Source organism: Schistocerca americana, chromosome 4, assembly GCF_021461395.2.
Source record: "Schistocerca americana isolate TAMUIC-IGC-003095 chromosome 4, iqSchAmer2.1, whole genome shotgun sequence".
Classification (NCBI taxonomy): domain Eukaryota; kingdom Metazoa; phylum Arthropoda; class Insecta; order Orthoptera; family Acrididae; genus Schistocerca; species Schistocerca americana.
In genome coordinates, this window is record NC_060122.1 from 480,841,427 (window position 1) to 480,847,426 (window position 6,000).

A 6,000-nucleotide genomic window follows, 5' to 3' on the forward strand; every position below is an offset into this window, starting at 1 on the left:
CGGCCGACTTCCTTCCCCGTCCTTCCCTAATCCGATGAGACCGATGACCTCGCTGTCTGGTCTCCTCCCCAAAACAGCCCAACCCCAACCCAATTACAGATCCATATGACTGACGTAGATTTGCAGTAGGATTCTGGAACATACACTGTGTTCGAACATTATGAATTACATCGAAGAAAATGACTGACTCAGTCAGCACAGATTCAGAAAATATAGTTCATATGCAACACAACCAGCTCTTAATTCTCAGGAAGTAATGAATGCTATCGACGGGGGATCTCAAATTAATTTCATACTTCCAGATTTCCAAAAGACTTTTCGTACCGTTCCTCGCATGCGACTTCTGATCAAACTGCTTGACAAGAAGTATCGCTCTCAACTGCGAGTGCGGATTCGTGATTTCCTGTCAGAAAGCTCACAGTTTGTAGTAACTGATGGAAAGTCATCGAGTAAAACGGAAGTGATATCTGGCTTTCCTTGCGGAAGTGTTACAGGCGTTCTGCTGTTCCTGATCTATGTAAACGATATATGAGATAATCTGAACAGCACTTTCATATTGTTTGCAGATGATGATGTCATTTGCGGTCATCAGAAGATTAAAACTAGTTGCAAACTGATTTAGACAAGATATCTGCATAGTGTAAAAAGTGGAAACTGGTTCCACATAAAGAAAAATGTGGGGTCATCCACATGAGTACTAAAACGAATCCGTTAAATTTCGGTTACACAAACGTAAAGTCTGTCAACTGAACTGCTCTCCTAAGGATAACAGTAACGAACAACTTAAACTGGAACGATCACACAGATAATGTTCTGGGGAAAGCGAACCAAAACACTGCGTTTCATTGGCAGAACGCTTAGAAGACGCAAAAAGTCCACTAAGGAGACTGCCTGCACTAAGCCTGCCCGTCCTTAGTAGAGTATTGCTGTGCTGTATGGGATCCTTACCAGGTAGGATTGACGGACACTGAAGAAGATCAAACGACAGCTCGTTTTATACTGTCGGGAAATAGTGGAGAGAGTGTCACAGATATAATACGCGAGTTAATCATTAAAACATAGGCGTTTTTCGACGCGCGAGATCTTTTTGCGGAATTTAATTTTCTATATTTCTCTTCGGAGTGTTGAAATATTTTGCTGACGTCGACCAACATAGAGAGAAATGATCATCGTAATAAAATAAGAGAAGTCAGAGCGCGCACGGAAAAATGTAAGTGTCGTTTTTCCATCGAGCTGTTCGAGAATGGAACGGCAGACAGATGTAGTGAAAGTGGTTCGACGAACCCTCCCAAGAGTGAATTGCGGAATAGTCATATAAACGTAGGTGAATGAGTACTGAGCTAAAACGAGGGTTCACCAGAGTTAGGAACCGCATGGTGAAAAAATTTCTCCAAATGTATAAAGTGGGTGCAAAAACCATTAATTTCCGTTCTAGAAACACCAGATGCCATCGTGGAACACTAAAACTATGTCGCGCACAAGCGCAACGAACATTGAAACTGAAGATATTGCATTCACGAGCGACAGCTAATAAAGCGATCCAAAAAGTCTTCTTTTGCTCATATCATGTATGTATTAATGTCAAATAAACAATCTCAGTTCCAACAAAATATAATTTGGCATAAAATATGGCAATAAAAAGCTTTAATGTTTTCAAGCAGTCTTGGCCACATGGATGGACGATATGGGGAATCTATGTAATATGAGGGGCAACTCGAGAACCTGTTAAAAGTAGATAAAAATTTCTCTACGTGCATCAAGGTGCAAGATTCAATGCCACTAAAGAGTTGCTGCAACAATTTGGTACAATACCTAAGATATCCGTTGAGAGAATACTGGCAGGCGGAAACAACTATCTCATAATTTTTCCAGGAGTAACACATTGATCACACTCCGAATTAGAAGAAGAAACAGATGATGGAAGAAAGTACGCGAATGTCCTGAAGATCAATCTCAATTCAAAGAATATGTCAAATGCCGTAAATACTTATGCCGCTTCGGTGTTACGTCATTAATTTGATGTAATCACGGATACTAGAGTACACTCCTAAAGACATTTAAATCAGATCAACTCTAATAGTTGCATATAGCATATAGCATATGAATAATTTTTAAAGAAAGGTTTCACCCATCTGACGTTACTTAGATGTTTAAAGAATAAAACAACTGACTCAGAAGGAGTGAACCTCGAAATTTTCTTATATATATTTTCTATACTTACTGGCAAATATGAAATAAGTCGGACAGAAATGTAAAGAATTTTCCATGTAAATCTGAAGTGTTTTACTTCCCCTAAATATTATATACGTAATTCTTATAGAGGGCGCCATACAACCAACCGAGGTGTTCTCCACACAGCCTACCTTCTTATACAATAGTATTCAAAGAACTGTGACTGACGCCCGAACTACAGGGACTTATACAGGATATGCATTGAGAATAGAAAATAGTGGTATGTAATATACAAGTCATATAAGCTATGCCATTAGTTGTAACTTTTTATTATATCATCTGACTACGCACTTCTTGTATTTTTAGCATTGAGAATGGCTAGCTACTAGCCGAAATCTGGATTTGCGTAATAAAATCTAAAAAAAGGGTGACTGATAGCTGCACTCTATAATTTATAAGTCACATAACAGTCGCTGAGTGCACTCACTTTCCAAATGGAAGGTAATCTGATGGAAATTTTGGGAGCTGTTCAGGGATTATTTGGCGGACTAGAGGAGAACAGGTGATGGCATGAAGTTCCTCATCACCAATCTTTGCGCCAATGGCTTGAATTAAGTTCCAAAACTCTACGCAGTGTCTCATGAAGTGAAGATATGTGACACTGTTAACTACGATCCATTCGTAGAACGTGCACGTTAAGCCTGGCGGTTCCCTTGGTGCTATTCGAGAGTGGTAGGCTACGTGCCAGCACTGCATTCACTCTCTCCGTTCTCTCAACGACTTCTTATAACACGAACATAGCACTAAACTGTACACGCATCCATTATACTCATCTCCTCCACAAATACACATACGACACAACTGCCACATAAAATGTCAAATCAAAACACCTTCAACGGTCTATATTTCAGTCTTATTTTTTCTACCAGTTTCGGCGCTACATTGCGTTATCTTGGATTTCAGATCGATTGCGTATTTCTGGTTTTCCGGAAGGCTTTTGACAGGGTACCACACAAGCGGCTTGAAGTGAAATTGCGTGCTTGTGGAATGTCGTCTCAGTTATGTGACTGGATTTGTGATTTCCTGTCAGAGAGGTCACAGTTCGTAGTAACTGACGGAAAGTCATCGAGTAAAACAGAAGTGATTTCTGGCGTTCCCCAAGGTAGTGTTATAGGCCCTTTGCTGTTCCTTATCTATATAAACGATTTGGGAGACAATCTTACCAGCCGTCTTCGGTTGTTTCCAGATAACGCTGTCGTTTATCGGCTAATGATGTCATCAGAAGATCAAAACAAACTGCAAAACGATTTAGAAAAGATATTTGAATGGTGCGAAAAGTGGCAGTTGACCCTAAATACCGAAAAGTGTGAAGTCCTCCAGATGAGTGCTAAGAGGAACTCGTTAAACTTCGGTTACACGATAAATCAGTCTAATCTAAAAGCCATAAATTCAACTAAATACGCAGGTATAACAATTACGAACAATTTAAATTGGAAGGAACACATAGAAAATGTTGTGGGGAAGGCTAACCAAAGACTGCGTTTTATTGGCGGGACAGTTAGAAAATGTAACAGACCTAATAAGGAGACTGCCTACACTACGCTTGTCCATCCTCTTTTTAGAATACTGCTGCGCGCTGTGGGATCCTTACCAGATAGGACTGACGGAGTACATCGAAAAAGTTCAAAGTAAGGCAGCACGTTTTGTATTATCGCGAAATATGGGAGAGAGTGTCACAGAAATGATACAGGATTTGGGCTGGACATCATTTTAAAAAAGGCGTTTTTCGTTGCGACAGAATCTTCTTACGAAATTCCAACCACCAACTTTCTCCTCCGAATGCAAAAATACTTTGTTGACACCGACCTACATAGGGAGGAACGATCACCACGATAAAATAAGGGAAATCAGAGCTCGTACGGAAAGATATAGGTGTTCATTCTTTCTGCGCGCTATACGAGATTGGAATAATAGAGAATTGTGAAGGTGGTTCGATGAACCCTCTGCCAGGCACTAAAATGTGATTTGCAGAGTATCCATGTAGATGTAGATGTAAATCATCAGGTCTCCTGACCGACGTGTGTACAGTCACTGGTATCCGTAGATCCGTTAATCGAAGGGATCGTGTTTTTACAAAGCAGTCTTCGATTTTATCCCGTTTTCGATTGTACAAGAGGTGGTATTCATCCTACACGTCGGTCAGGGGCCTGAAGCTGGCGCAATGTAACGCCGAAACTGATAGTAACATAAAATTATATTGAAATACAGACGGTTGAAGGTGTTCTGATTTGACATTTTATACTGAACAGAGATCCGCAACCAGAACAGAGATCCGCAACCAGAACAGAAATCCGCAACCATCCTGGATAAAGGTAGACTAACAGCAACTCTTACATGCCCGCAAGGAAAAGGACCAATGCGCACGGAGGTAAAACACTCTTTTCGGTAGGCGGCTGAATCCATCCCGTGGGATTTGTCAGCCAACAATGCCATATGACACTTATCTTTTTTTTACATTTATCAAAAAAGATCCTTGGACACATGTAAAAGTACACTGATCATTCAGCGTAGCGTTATTTTGCCATTGCCTTCACCGAACCCATAGACATGGTATTCGTCGACCAACTTTTCATTAATAAACCTATTCGCACTGCTGTGTATCAGTGTTAACGTACAACTAATGCTGCTGGAAAAACAAACCCAAGACCCAACCGAGCAATAAATCAAGCTTGAGGACAAACAGTGAAGTGAGCATTACTGTTGTTAACAGAATGAACGCAAGTGGGTGGAACAAGTCTATTTCCAAATAAGACACATCGCGTACACCGCCGACATTTGCATTGTTGTGCAGATGGTTATAATTAAACATTAGCTATTTGAGCCAGTGTAGACGCAACACTATTTCCCGTAAAGGTATCCACCATTATAGGAATCAAACAAAACGTTGATCGTCGGTAAAGCAGGTGCCAGACTGAGATTCATTGGAAGAATCCTAAGGAAATGCAATCCGAAAACAAAGGAAGTAGGTTACAGTACACTTGTTCGCCCACTGCTTGAATATTGTTCACCAGTGTGGGATCCGTACCAGATAGGGTTGATAGAAGAGATAGAGAAGATCCAACGGAGAGCAGCGCGCTTCGTTACAGGATCAGTTAGTAATCGCGAAAGCGCTACGGAGATGATAGATAAACTCCAGTGGAAGACTTTGCAGGAGAGACGCTCAGTAGCTCGGTACGGGCTTTTGTTGACGTTTCGAGAACATACCTTCACCGAGGAGTCAAGCAGTATATTGCTCCCTCCTACGTATATCTTGCGAAGAGACCATGAGGATAAAATCAGAGAGATTAGAGCCCACACAGAGGCATACCGACAATCTTTCTTTCCACGAACGAGACTGGAATAGCAGGGAGAACCGATAGAGGTACTCAGAGTACCCTCCGCCACACACCGTCAGGTGGCTTGCTGAGTATGGATGTAGATGTAGATCCAGGATGGACTGTAACAATATTATGAAAAGGATAGCTGCTACTCATCATATAGCGAAGATGTTGAAGCGCAGATAGGCACAACAGAAAGAAAGTGAACTTTCAGCTAACAAAGCCTTCGTTGGACAGACACACAAACACACACACACACACACACACACACACACGAATGAAACTTACACACATGTGAACACAGTCTCTGGCTGCTGGGGACAGACTGTGAGCAGCAGCCAAAGGCTGTGGTCACGTGTGTGAGTTTCGTTTGTGTATGTGTGTGTGTGTGTGTGTGTGTGTGTGTGTTGTCCATCTCCGACGAAGGCCTTGTTGACCGAAAGCTCACTTC